The sequence below is a fragment of the Sinohyriopsis cumingii genome, chromosome 15 (assembly GCF_028554795.1).
Source record: "Sinohyriopsis cumingii isolate HCF-2022 chromosome 15, ASM2855479v2, whole genome shotgun sequence".
Classification (NCBI taxonomy): Eukaryota; Metazoa; Mollusca; class Bivalvia; order Unionida; family Unionidae; genus Sinohyriopsis; species Sinohyriopsis cumingii.
This window is the reverse complement of record NC_142975.1, coordinates 42,885,741-42,900,706: the sequence shown is the minus strand read 5'-3', so window position 1 is coordinate 42,900,706 and position 14,966 is coordinate 42,885,741. Positions and strand designations below refer to the sequence as shown.

Sequence of the window (14,966 nt, the reverse complement as noted above, 5' to 3'; positions counted from 1 at the left end):
CACCTTTTGGTTGACCTCATCCAAATATATCCATTTACGTAATTTAACATTTGTTTTTGCCGAATGTTCTTCTCGAACAGTGTGTATATAATGACATTCTAAAAGAATATGGATGTATGAGGATCCAGATAAAGTGAATGCTCGCCATTTTAATGTATGTGCAATCAAATTGTAAAAAATAACACACATTAAATAGTCGGTACCGAACGCCTACATGACCTGCACGACTTATACTATAACAGTTGCCATTACTACAGGGTATTAAACAGTTCAAACATTAAACATAGCTCATAAAAAATACAAAACATTAAATCTTACCCAGCTTTACATGAACAGTATGCATCTTTACACTTTTCCTCCGTAATTTCGATGTGCAGACGGTGCGGAGGCTGGTTCTTCTTCATAGATGGCCAGCATCTCGCTTCTACGCGAATCTTATTTTCAAACTCCAAAACTTTGATTTCGTGTATATATCCTTGCGTAAAGTAGTTCAAACCCTTCTGCAACACTTTACTGGAAAGCTTCTCTTGATCAGGAAGGTATTTAAGTGAAATATTATCGGGAATACGCGAGAGAGAATCTGACATGGTGCCTGTATTCTGTGATGATTCAGCCATTTTAATGGGAAGCTTGGGGTTCGCAGTAACAGTCTCTAAGGGGGCGGAGCTTCACTAGTCATTTAGGATCTATGCATTGTGATGTGTTTGATTGACAGGCACTCCAAATACATTGTCTGAATAGTGTTGTGATTTTTTGTACAAGAATACTTAGCTTCATTTTGAAGACATGGATTATGTAATATAATCAAGAATTCCAAGAGGAAGAAATGATAAGAATTCTATATTATTTGTATTCAGTATTTTGTAATATCACATATTCAGTGTATCACATACCTACACATACTAATGTGAGCCTCAGTAGTGAAGTGGGGCACCCTAGCCTCAATGGAAATTAGCATTACAGGACCCCTTGAGCAACTCTAGCCTCAATGGAAATTTAACATGGGAAAAAATCATGGGCAACTCTAGCCTCAAGGGGAATTGAACCTGGGAAAAAGTCATGGGTCACTCTAGCCTCAAGGGAATTGAACACGGGAAAAAGTCTTGGGTCAATTTAGCCTCAAGGGGAATTGAACATGGAAAAAAAAATCTTGGGTCTGTTGAGCGACAAGGGAAAATGGAACAGGGTCGGGACCCTATTTTAATATAGTCCCGACCTGATGGGTCTATGAAAATGGAACATACGAAAATTGAAACAGGGAGGGGTCTCTATTTTTTTTGTTTTAAAAAAAATAGATAGGGGTAGGAAATTGAAAGTCTATCTCTTTTCGACAAATGTGGGTGGCCCTGAAAAGGGCCTTTGGATTTATGTTAATATGCCCTTAACATAAAGGGCATCTGCGGCATCTTCTTGTCCTCAAGCTGCGTCTTACTGCAGGGCCATAAATCAGAGTCCTCTTGAGGCATCATTGTCTCTCCACATACACTCTTCGTATCCACAGGCTGGTGTCTGACCTGTGGACAACTGTCCACTTGGATCGGACATACATTAGCATGTCCGTCCTGAACATCATCGAAGAAACAAGGGTTGATGACTCGACTGTGGTCCACATCTTGAGGCGCCGAGAACAGGTGAATCAATGCAGTGAACTGCGCTTATTTATAGGTAGAGGAAGGATTGAAACGGATTGAGTTCATTGACCAATCCAAACACGCGTTACAAATTTCAGTCAGCCCGCATCCAATCCGAAGAGAATAGTCTGTGACGTCACGTGGTCTATATAGATTCGCTAGCGCCTGTACGCTGTCAATCCATGCGACAGTTATTTCAACATGACGGAAACTCAGAAAACGATAAATTGGGGTGCACCGACGGTGGAGACTACCCAAGGGAACCCAGACTCACTTTCAGAAGAGGTGAATTGGGATTTTGTGGATTTTCTTACCTCGCAAGAATTTGTTCCGGAACCTTCGTTACCTTCTTCATTACCGCACTTGGAGAATTTTAGACAGAGACAGAAAGAAGAATTTGAGAAATTTATGCAACGACAAAAGGAAGCGGAACAAGCTTTTCTTCTACAGCAACAACAGCAAGAAGAACAGGTCAGAAAAAAAAACAAGAAGAAGAAGAAGCAGCAGCAGCACAAAACAAGAGGGTGAAAATCAAACGGTCACGGTACTGTTAGACATTTTAGCGGAGTTAAGAATTCTGAAACAAATGTATCAGACTTCTTTATTACGACCGAAGAGAATACGTCCTTCCCGAGCTAAACACGCCATCCCTGTGACTAAGCCTACCCTACCACCCTTAGTGATTTCAACCAAATCATCATCATCAACAGTACGCAGTCCAGAAGTAGGCCTTGGCCGTGGCAAAGGCTTAAGGCAGTTAAAGTTGATTGCTTAAACTCACCCCTACACCAAAAAAGGCCCTTTTCAGGGCCACCCACGTCTCTCGAAAAGAGATAGACTTTGAATTGCCAATAACTCAAAAAAACCCAAAACATTTTACCCCTATAGTACGTGTGTATGAATGTGTGAGTGTACGTTCTTATTTTAAAATCAAGTCTCAAAGACACTTACCTTTTTATACCTAATTTATTCTTTTATAAATAGTTACAATCCAATTCACAATTCACAGTTCTCAACAGAACACTTTAAAAAGTTCGTACACTTATTCTGTCTCATTGTTCACTCTCTCTTTTTTTTTGAATTTCTTCACCGTCACAGTCTTTTCCTCCTCTTCCTCCTCACTTTCTTCCCTTCTTCTTTTCTTCTCCTGTTTCTTTTTCTTTGCCTCTTGTAAATAGAATTGTCTTCTTTCTTCCTCTTCTTCCTCTGAAGAATCCCTCTCTTCTTCCTCTGAAGAATCCCTCTCTTCTTCTGACTCCTCTTGTTTCTTTTTTGGGCAATCTGGAGACCAATGTCCTTTTTCTTGACAATAATAACAGGTATCTTGACTTTTGTCTCTTTTAACCTATTTTTTCTTTTTTGACGGTCTGGACACTCTGAAGACCAATGCCCTTTCTTCTGACAGATATAGCAAGTATCTTGACTTTTATCTCGCAAGGAAGGAGAGTAGTCCGTCGGCTGGTCTGAAGAAAATTTTCTAATGACCCCTCGCAAAGCTCTGATGAAATGTTCGATTTGGGTAGTCTCTTCCATCGTTGTGCTCGGTTTGAGAGTGAAATGTATAGTGAAAGGACAAGACACACACCCTTTATATACGCTGGTCTGCTAGGACTATAAATTAATCCATGGTGTTTAAACTGTAGTCATTTGACGTTTTTCTATCAAGATGTAACGATCCAATTCATTTGAGAAGAAAGAAGAAGAAAGTAAGAGGAAGAAAAGTGATCTATCGCCTCGTACCAGGGCTGAAATCTTGGCACAAATTCATGCCAGTGATTTTGAAGAGGACATGAGTGAACCAGAATCCAAACCCTCTAAACAAAGTTCACCACCCTTAGTTAACCCTGAAAAGTACTATGACATTCGAGAGACAGAAAAGCGCTCCTGTAGAAAATTTAGAACTACGGCTTACAAATACACGGTGAAGTTTAAAGATTTCAAGTCCGAAGTACCGTTGGAAAAAGCAGAAGGGTTCATCACTGGGGTGTGGGATTCTTTACTTACCACACTCAAGTGACAATGTCAACCCAAAGAAGACGATCGCTTGAGACTTTCCATACAACACGACGGTTTGAAATCCCCGGTTTGGATCGAGTTTAGCAGCCCTGCAGAATTGACTGATTCCAAAGTCATGGACAAGATTCAGCACGTACAACAATCCAATGACCAGTTTGACATCACCGATGGAAAAGCCACACTGGACATGACCCACGTCTCTCCTCCTCAAGGGACTGGACGCAAAAAGATGTTATTGGTGGACGAGCTTCGCAGATCCAAAACGAGTCTCGTCCGAATTCACAATCCTGAAGACCAGATGTGTTTAGCCGGGTCATCGTGGTGGGACGAACCTATGTCAACAAGAACGACACGGCAGAATGGAAAAGAGCTTGGAAAACTATTCGACAATCGGACCGAGCCAAACAAAGAAACGAAGCAGAACTCCTGTTACAACAAGCTGGCTTGCCCAAAGACAAACCCTGTGGCATTCCTGAAATGCAAAAATTGCAAGATGCCCTAGCTCCACGCTACACCTTGAAAGTGCACCCTCAAGAAATGCGTGGGCCTCTGTTGTTTCGAGGGAAAGACTTTAAGGATGGAAAATACATTCACGTCTATCATCACGATGACCATTTCGATACCATTACCACTATCACTGGAGTCCTGGGATACAGTTTTTACTGTGAGAAATGTGCCTATGGTTATAACAATCGAGAGCAACACAAACATTGCAGATCGAAATGCTCAGGATGTTTGACCCCTCCACCCTGTCTGAGCGAAGGGCAAGAACCAGTGCATTGTTCTGCTTGTCTGCGCACGTTTGTCAGCCCTGCCTGTTACCAACAACATTTGAAGACACAAGGTTCACAGCAGAAATGTGCTTGTCAACTGCTCAGATTGTGCCCTACGTGTGGACAAGGTCTATGTACCAATGTCAAGGCACACTTATGTCGAGGAAAGAAAAAATGTCACATTTGTCACCACATCGTGGACTTGGAACACCAATGCTACGTACAGAAATACCAATCCCAACCAGAGAAAGTGGATGGACACAAGAAGAAAGGTAATTTCATCTTTTTCGATTTCGAATGCATGCAAGAGACTGGTATTCACATTCCTAATTTCTGCGTGGCTCATCGAGCGTGCGAAAAGTGCATTCAAGAACCTATCGTGAGTCATTGCCCTTACTGCAGTAAGATTCCTGGAGGACGTGAAAAAATCTTTCGGGGACCGAACACGCTAGCCGATTTAGCACAATGGGTCTTAGACCCCATCGACAAGACGTGGAGCCAAGAGGACATCGAACGTTACCGAGATTGTCATCGTCATGCCACGGTGGTGGCTCACAATTTCTCCGGATACGATGGACAGTTTCTTCTCAGATACTATACGGAACAAGGCACCGAGCGTCCTAAAGTGACTTTGAACTGAGACAAAATCATTTTCATGCAAGTGGGACAAGTACAGTTTAAAGATTCGATGAGCTATTTGGCCATGCCTTTGAGTCGAATGCCTAAAACGGTTGGAATGACAGAAATGGCTAAAGGGTACTTTCCACACTTTTTCAATACGGAAGCCAATCAACATGCCGTTCTACCCCATTTGCCTGAGGCTCACTATTACGACCCTGACAACATGCGTACCGAACAACGAGACACTTTCTACGCTTGGTACCAGGCTCACACCTCAGACCCTTTCGACTTTCAGGAAGAAATGCTAAAGTATTTTCGTTCCGACGTGGACATTTTACGGCGTTGTTGTGGAAAATTTCGAGAACTGTTCATGGAACACGGAGGGGTCTATCCTTTGAAAGAAGCTTGCACCATTGCCAAAGCGCGTTCCTTAGTGTACCGCCAACGATTCATGCCTGAAAACACCGTGGCTATCATGAGTCCTCAAACGACCAACTATGTCAAACGTCAATACTCGGTCAAAGCCCTACGCTGGTTACATTACTTGTGCGACAAGGAAGACAAGTGGATTCAGCGTACCCGCAACGGAGGAGGCGAAAAGACCATCGGAACGCATTCGGTCGATGGCTGGGACTTAGAAAACCCCAAGATCGTGTACGAGTTTAACGGTTGCTTATTTCATGGGTGTCCCGTCTGTTACCCTGACCACGGCACTAAAAATCAGTTTTTACAACGAACCATGGAAGACTTGTACCAGGCCACTTGTCAGCGACGCCTAAAGTTAGAACAGGAAGGATACCAAGTGGTGGAAATGTGGGAACACGAATACGATCACCGTTTGAAAACCGATCCCGAGTTTAAACGCCTCGTGGAAAGTTACCAGTTCATGGACCCCCTGAACCCGAGGGATAGTTTGTACGGAGGAAGGACCAATGCCACCTGTTTGCTGTACTAAGCCGACGAAGAGAAAGGAGAAGAAATCAAATACTTGGACGTTTGTTTTTCTGTATCCCTACGTGTGCAAATATTGTCGCTTTCCTGCAGGGGACCCACAATTGTTCACCGAACACATCGACCTGGCCAACATTCGACAATACGAAGGCTTGATCAAGTGCAAAGTTTTGCCTCCCACGAACCTATACCATCCCGTCTTCCCTCACCATTGCCAAGGGAAACTGATGTTTCCTTTGTGCCGTACTTGTGCCGAAACGTGCAACCAAGATCAACCTTGTCATCATACCCAGGAAGAACGGGCCTTGACGGGGACGTGGGTCAGCGTAGAATTGTTTAAAGCTCTGGACATGGGATACCAACTGTTAGAAGTGTACGAAATTTGTTACTTTCCCAAGACACAACAATACCACAAGGGTGACCCCACGCAGAAATGCATTTTCGCAGACTACGTGGATGCCTTTTTGAAACTTAAGCAAGAAGCCAGCGGCTATCCGTCCTGGTGTCACACTCCCGAAGACCAAAAGACATTCAAAGAGAAATACTGGGTACAAGAAGGCATCACTTTAGATCACATCGAGAAAAACGAAGGCAGGCGATCGTTTGCCAAAGTGATGTTAAATTGCTTGTGGGGAAAAATGGCACAACGACCGTGTTTACCCAAGACGGAATATTTGACCGAACCTTCCCGCTATTTCCAGATGATTCACGACAGAACCAAATTCATCAAACACGTGGACGTCGTCCGCGAGAATTTGATCTTGGTCAATTACGAAGAAGATCTGGACTTTGTACAAGACGACCCCTTTGGAAATGTCATCATTGCGGCTTACGTGACAGCTCATGCTCGCTTAAAATTGTACGAAGCTTTAGAACTGTTAGGGAACGTGTCCTGTACTTTGACACGGACAGTTGCATTTAGATCCATCACCCGAGTCAACAGCACCCTGACATCGAAGGAGACCGTTTAGGAGCCTGGACAGACGAGCACCCCGACGACAAGATTCTAAGTTTCGCCAGTGGCGGTCCTAAAAATTACGGCTACGAATACCGGGACAGACAGGGAGAAGTGCACACGACGTGTAAAGTGAAAGGATTGACTCTGAATTATCGTACCAGTCGAGTGGTGAACATTGGAGTATTGAAAGAAGCCTTGCAGTCTCGAGAAGATGAACGCTTTAAAGTGACCACCTACCAGCCGAACAAGATTGTACGTTTACCCACTCACCACATCGTCAGTCGACCCTTGGAAAAAGTCTATCAAATCGTGTACCAGAAGCGAGTGCGACTTCCCAATCATTTCACCTTACCGTATGGACACGTCGGTGTTGGTCTGTATATAAAAAGGAACCCTAGATCGATAGTTCATTGTGACTACCAAGACCAAGCGAACAAGATGAATACTTTCAGAGAAACGCAAAACAAGCTCAGAAAGGCACACTTCAAGTGTGTGGCTTCTGAAGTGGAATGCGATTTTGAGCCTTGCGATGAGAACGATGCTGTACGCTGTGACCTTAGCGATGCCGTAAAGTATCATTGGGAACTTTGTTCTCACTACCCCTATCATGGAAAGTAATGCTGTGCGTGTCAAACCTGAGGGATGCGAAAGCGATGCCACTCGTCGTCTTGGACACTTTACTTGGTTTCGTTTTAAAGGTGAATGTCCACCTTCACGTCTACCCCCCTACGGATGTCATCCAGCCCTGAGCAAATTACTGTCCATGTCACCCTGCCCTCATCAAAACGAACCTGTGAAAGACGAATATTCGTCCCTGTACGTTTGTCAGAATACTGCGACTTTGAAAATCGTCTTCAATCGTTCAAAGGAAAATGGCCTAAGTATCTGGGAGGACCAACCCCCGAAGAATTAGGCAGAGCCGGATGTTTCTACTTGAGCGAAGGGGATAAAGTCAAGTGCTTCAGTTGCGGTGTGTCACTTCACCACTGGGAACCGCAAGATTCGACCTACGTAGAACATGCTCGATGGTCACCGAATTATCATTACTTACCCTTAGTGGGACCGAGACATTGAAGTAACTTACCATGTCGTTGAAGAGGAAGAAACCAGATTGGTTTGGAATCAAATGTTGGACATCACCGAGACCAGTATTTAAACTTCATTTCAAAAACGATATTGAATCATTACCTAAAGATCTGCAAGAGAAGATTTACAAAGAAGTTTGGCAGGGACTTGCCAGAGTAAAATCTCAATGGGTAACTGTAGAACTTTTGTGCCGAGAAATTCACAAGAGGAAAGTGAAAAAAGTCAACCAGTGTGTTAGATTTCTCTGGGTCAAGTGTGCATTCGTCCTATTATATCACTCTAGACCGTTTACATCAAAAGAGTTCAATGAGATTCTTGGACGTTACCCTGAATGGCAGAGGTCAGAAATTACTCACTATGTGGATTACTTTTACTCTAGGAGAAGATTGCGAATTGTACGGACTGACCTATTCATGGATACTTTACAAGAGAATATTCGTGCTTTGCCTGAGGAGTTGAGAGAACGCATTTACCGAGAGCTGGTCAAAATACAAGTCAAACGTAAAGAACAATTGCATCCGTTACGTCACCAGTTTTTAAATCACTGGTATCTGAATGCTATACAAGGACTGATTCAGTTGAAAGTGTTCCATTGGACAGACATTGATCAACGACCCCCTAGTTTTAAAAAGGATTGGTTTGCTATTGTTGATTCTATTTACTACATTGTAAACTTACTGCATCGAATTCCAGAGGAAGAGTTAACGAATTACCAACATCTTTTACACAATGTCAACTTAGTGAAAGAGGAAACTTCTGAACGACTTGTAATGTGTAAATTAGTGACTAAACGATTTAAATTCGACACTGTAGTAAAACCATGTCTGTGCAAACGGTACATTTCTTGTGTCAGAAAGAGGATTTAGTATGACCTATTCATAGATACTTTACAAGAGAACATTCGTGCTTTGCCTGTGGAGTTGAGAGAACGCATTTACCGAGAGCTGGTCAAAATACAAGTCAAACGTAAAGAACAATTGCATCCGTTACGTCACCAGATCTCTAACCACTGGTACCTGAATGGTATAAGAGGACTGATTCGTCAGAAATTGTTTCAGTGGTCAGACCTTGTTCAACACTTTCAGTTAGTGAATGAACTAAATGTTCGTCATTTTGGTTACTTCGAGATTCACCTAGATCAACGTATTGAGGAAGACGAGTTAAAGGATTACCAACATATTTTACGTGGAATCTGCTTAGCGGAAGACGAAACATCTAAAGAATCTCTGAAGTGTAGGTTACAGTATGCAAGATTTAGTTTCCCTACTGGAGAACGAAGATGTCTAGTTAGAAAGTACCTTTATTGCTTCCGAAACAAAGAGACTATAAAATCAGGAATCCATGCCACGGCTTATGTCACAAGTGATTGAACAGATTCCGTGGAAGGAACTCAATGACCATATTCAAACCGTGGATCATTACCATCAATTGTTACAGGAACTGTATCCATTCAATTTGGGTCGAAAAGTGGTGTGTGTCTTAGTGACTTGTTTTCTGGGATTTCGTTTACCAGCCGATTCTTTGTGGGCTTTTTACGATTAGTACTTGCCACCCCAATGGCCTTAAATGGTCACGAAAGACTCCTTTTGCTCAAACCCTTACGTTTTCATCTGGATACTTCTCGACCTCAACAGGAAAAAAAGATTCGTGAACTTTTAGCTACCGAAGACGTGTATGACGATGTGTGTGTAGCTTGTGACTTACACCCCCACTGGACAGATGTCCGTGCCTGGAAAAAAGGGGGTTTTGAGGCTTGGACCCAAGAAGTGGCCCAGTATGGACGAGAGTTGTTCAAGGAAAAAAGTCACTTTTCAACCAGTGTTAGTGACAGTGCCAGAAGAAGAAGAACCCGTCACCCAGGACAGGACTGTCGTGGACATGCCTGAAAGACCCTTTCGGGAGGACACTTGTGTGACCTTACCCAATATAGAACTGGTCAGAACATTACCCAAAACATGTTGTACAGACACTTGTGTTTATTCCACGTTAATGGTTTTCATGTGCCTTTTATCGTTGTACTTAAGCCTTTGGCTGTTATGTATTTTTGTCTTTCGTATTCATGTTTAAAACATTCAATAAACGTGTCCTGAAAAAAGTAAATAAACTCTTGTCTTGTTTGTTTTCGTGTCACAAGTGACATTCCTGACACTATGGCTACCTCTGCTGTCTCTGCTCCCTCTTCCTCTGCTGTCAAAGTCATCGACGAACACTTAGATCGTGCCAGTGGGAGGCTTTGTATCTTCGTCATCCCTTTAGCATGCTCATTGCTGGACCTAGCGGTTCAGGCAAAACCGAATTCGTCAAACGTTTGATCGAACATAAACGTCATTTGATCCATCGTCCACCTCAACGGATCGTGTGGTGTTACAAAGAGTGGCAGTCGGCATACATCCTCTTGCGAGAAAGTCAAGGTGATTCCATCGTGTTTGTGGAAGGCATTCCTAAAGAAGACGACGGCATCGTCTCTGACTCCCGTCAAACCCATTTGGTCATTTTCGACGACATGTTAGGAGAAGACGAAGAAGAAATTAAACTGTGGTTTACGCGCAAAGGGCATCACCGTAATGCCAGTGTCATTTACATCACTCAAAATTTGTTTCAACAAAGTAAAGCCCATCGCACCATCAGTCTCAATGCGCATTACGTGGTCTTGTTTAAAAGCCCTCGAGATAAATCGCAAGTGCAAGTCTTAGCCAAACAGTTAGGAATGCCTTGGCTGACTCAGGCGTACGACGATGCCACTCAAATTCCACACGCCTATTTACTCGTCGATTTGAAACCTATGACGCCCTATGATTTGCGATTTCGTACCCACTTGTTTCACCACTGGGGCCAAGACGGAGGGCCTGTCCTGTACACGTCTCCGTCCTCGGCTTAACTTCACTCAACAAAAACATCTATAAAAACCCCAGACACTTTTCGTCTGTCTCACACACAGTTTGAACATGACGTCCCTTCAGTCGCATCTTTCAGTCAAACTGATTCGTACCTTGTGTGGCATCAGTCGAGAAAAAAATCCATAAATAGGGGCTCGTGTCTTAGAAGCTAGTCTCAAAGAAGTCTTACGATGGTTCACGGTGACAGCAGGTCAATTTCTACAAGGGATCATTCAGATTCCTCATCAAACCAAACGCTTTTTTGATCGAAACAAAGTCGCTTTGACCCAACTGGCCGATCCTCGCATCGACACTCAAACCAAAAAACAAATCATTTTGAAACCTGGATGGAGCGGTACTCTAGGAGGGGTCATCATTCGCTCTCTCTTAAGATGGGATCCTAATGCCCCCAAAGTTCTCCCCAAGAAAAAAGTCAAACGAAGCTCCAAGAAGAAGAAAAAGACCAGGTCCCCAAGGAGACCCGTGTCTCCAAGAACTTCTCCAATGGCGGGTCCCTCCTCTTACCAGTCACCACCCCGGAAAAAGAAAAGAAGACCCCAGAAAAAGAAACAGAGAAAAAGTCCCCAGAAAAAGAAAAGTCCACAGAAGAAAACTAGTCGTAAGAGAGGCACTTCGGCCAGGACGCAACCTTACACTCGCAAACCACGACCTGCAACGGCGGTAACCGCTTATCCGGTAGCCTCAGGTTCATTCACTTCTCCGTTGATGTCATCAAGAATTGAAGAGTACTTGGAGACGTTGATCATGCCAAGAACTTCTCCGTTGATAACCCCAAGAACTTCTCCAGTAGCAGGACCCTCCAATTTAGTGGCAGTGGCTGCTGCTCACAAAGTACCTTCTCCCAAAATCAAAGTCCAAGAAAGATCGGATATGTTACAAAGTTTACTGGATTTGTCCAAGCAAGAACTGGCTCGATTTAGTCGGTTACGTACCCCTGCACGACGTGTCATGCCTGTCCTGAAGTTAATACGACGTAAAGACAATCAGTGGCGACGCGTTCCAGTATAAAAAGGTGTGTGTGTGACCAAGTCGGGGTATCAGTGTTTTTGGTGCTCCTGAAGACTCAAAGATGTCATCCTCCAGAAAACATCCCTCTTCTAAAACCCAAGGAAAGAAAAGGAAAGGAATGCCACCACGTTTAGTCAAACATGGGGACATGTTATCTATCCTGTCCAAAGCTTCTCCACCCCTACGAAAAAAACTCATTGAATCAGCCTCCAAAGAGGTCATTGATACCATGTGCGAATGTTGTTTGAACGTCTTGAAAGGTACGATCCCTTTGTCCAAACACCAGAAACAATGCTTAGGCAAACATCGTCACGTTCTTCGCCAAATGGTTCAAAAGACTATTCCCATTCGTCAAAAGAAGAAGATGTTGGTCCAACGTGGAGGAATTTTGCCCCTCTTGCTAGTCCCATTGCTGAAAGGAGTCTTGGGAACCATGTTGGGAGGACTGGTGGGAGCAAGATAAAAAGGCCCTCTGAAGTCCCAACATCTCAGAATCGACCCCTGACATCCCATGGAAGGACGAAAACTAGCTTTAGTGCCTTACAAACGATGGTTGGAATAGCATCGTTGGCAAGAACAACGCACCCCGCATTTACCTGCCAATCCCAATTTGAGCGAAATGTCCCAGTTACAACACGAATTGCAGTCCTTGATGGATCGCCAAGATTTGTCCGAAACAGAAAAATCGCAAAAGTACGGTCAACTCTTGCGACGACTGCAACTCTTTCACCAGAAAGCCTCAGACGAAACAGCTCTTCCCACTCTGAAAGATTTTAAGACCTTGATGAAAAGTCCAGTACCATCACCAGTACCACTACCAGTGACCAAGACAGAAAAAGGAGAAGAAGAAGAAGAAGGGTTTCAAACTCCTCCAGAAAAAGTACGCAAGGTAACAACACCACCTACCTCCAGAATTGGATGGATTCCAAAGATGATGACCTCTCCTTCTTCATCAGAAGAGAAAAAGAAAGTGAAGACAGAAGTGAAACAAGAACCGATATCCCCTGTTCAGACATCCTCCTGCTCGACACTTGATGCCGGTCGCACACGCAAAGCAATGGAATCCAAGAAAATACCCAAAGAGAAAAAAGAGTAGCATCCTTCAAGAGTGGGTGCCTTATTAACAAACAAACACATAAAATGGAAAAAGTGTTAGCCAGCATTTACTACGATCGCTCCCATCCTGCAGGTTACGCAGGAGTTCAAAAATTGTATCGTGCTGCCAAAACGCGACTGAAAAGTCTCCGTTTACCTCAAGTGCAACGATGGTTACAAGAACAAGCTACCTACACTTTACACAAACCCATTCGACGCAAGTTTTCCAGAAGTCGCACCCGAGTGGAAGGCGTCGATCATCAATGGCAAGCCGATTTAGCCGATGTCTCTCATTTGGCCAGCTACAATCGCGGCTACAAATATTTGTTTTGTGTCATCGACGTCTTTTCCAAATTTGCCTGAGTCGTACCCTTGACTTCCAAATCGAGCAGCGAGTTAGTGCGAGCCCTGCAACGAGTGTTGAAACAAAGTGGTCATCACCCTCTTCGGTGGCAAACGGACAAAGGCACCGAATTTCTGAACCAAGCGTTCCAAAAAGAATTAAAGAAACGTGACATTCATTTTTTTACCACCGAGAATCCTGAAACCAAAGCCAACATCGTGGAACGTTTTCAACGCACTTTGAAAGAACGCATGTGGAAATATTTTACCCATCACCACACTCTGAAGTACATCGACATCTTATCGCACCTGGTGCAAGCGTACAACCAATCTTACCATCGAAGCATCGGACGTGCCCCGCAAGAAGTGACTCCCGAGAACGAAGTGTTGATGTTTGAGCGCCTGTTTGGTACGTGCCCGACGAGGGCTGCCCCCAAGAAAAGTGGAGTGTTGACCGTAGGAGATTGGGTGCGCATTGGCAAAACCAAACGCACTTTCGACAAAGGTTACTTACCTAACTGGACCACCGAATTGTTTCGTGTCACTGGACGAGTGCATGGCCGTGATCCTGCCGTCTTTAAATTGGAAGACATGAACGGAGAAGTGCTCAAAGGAACGTTTTACTTACCCGAGTTACAGCGTGTCACCAAAAAAGAAGACGACGTGTACGACATCGAAAGCATTCTCGAACGCAGAACCCGTAAAGTGCGCAAACGACGTGTCAAAGAAGTCAAAGTACGTTGGAAAGGATATCCACCCAGTTTTGATTCTTGGATCGACGCTTCGCAAGTCATCGACTATAAAAAGAAGTGACCATCATGCCCTTTCACACAGACGCAGATTCGTCGACCACTCCTTCACCTAGTTCTTCTCTGCAAGATTTACAAAAACAACCTTTGTGGGTGTGGTGTGGAGAACGTGTGCCTAAAACGCAAATCGTCTTTTTCTGCCAAATCTTCGTTGTGTATTGTATCATCGGGGCAGCCATCGCCAATTTAAGTTTGCAACAAGGAGACAAACAATTGTGGACCATTTTATTGAGCAGCTGCATCGGTTACCTGCTTCCCAATCCCTCCTGAAATTCTCCTCGAACGGGAACAACGGGAACCTTGTGTCCAGTGCCAGTGTCAGTCACCACTCCAATAACAACAACCCTATTTTGGGCGGAGACACTCCTCTGACGTCCAGTAAGCCCTCGGACAGCCACAGAACTCTGGAATTATGAGTCACCAAAACCAATTTTACTTAACCTTACCCAGTGACAGTTCCATGGAGGTGTTTCCCAAGAACACGTTGTGCTGTTACACGGCCAAATTACCTCAAGCCATCCAGTTGGATCACGAAGCCCATTGGGAAGTGGCTTTAGTAGAAATCATTCACCCGACTCAAGTCCTCAATGTCCTTCCCAATCAAAACTTTTTTGATGTGGAAGTTCATGACGAGCAAATGCAACTGTACTTGGATACCCATGGCAAAATAAAAACGCCTGGCACACAAAATCAAAAGTACACCACCTATCACTTGTTCGTTCCCCCAGGCTATTATTTTAGTGGTCAATATTTGGTGAGCACCATAGCCTCCAGGTTTA

General features: G+C 43.9%; 1 protein-coding gene across 1 annotated transcript in view; it reads left to right on the top strand.

The window, feature by feature from the left end:
- Positions 1-14,966, top strand: part of LOC149781698 (GTPase IMAP family member 4-like) — a 63,258-nt gene that overhangs the window by 5,100 nt on the left and 43,192 nt on the right. The gene's annotated exons all lie outside the window — the stretch shown is intronic.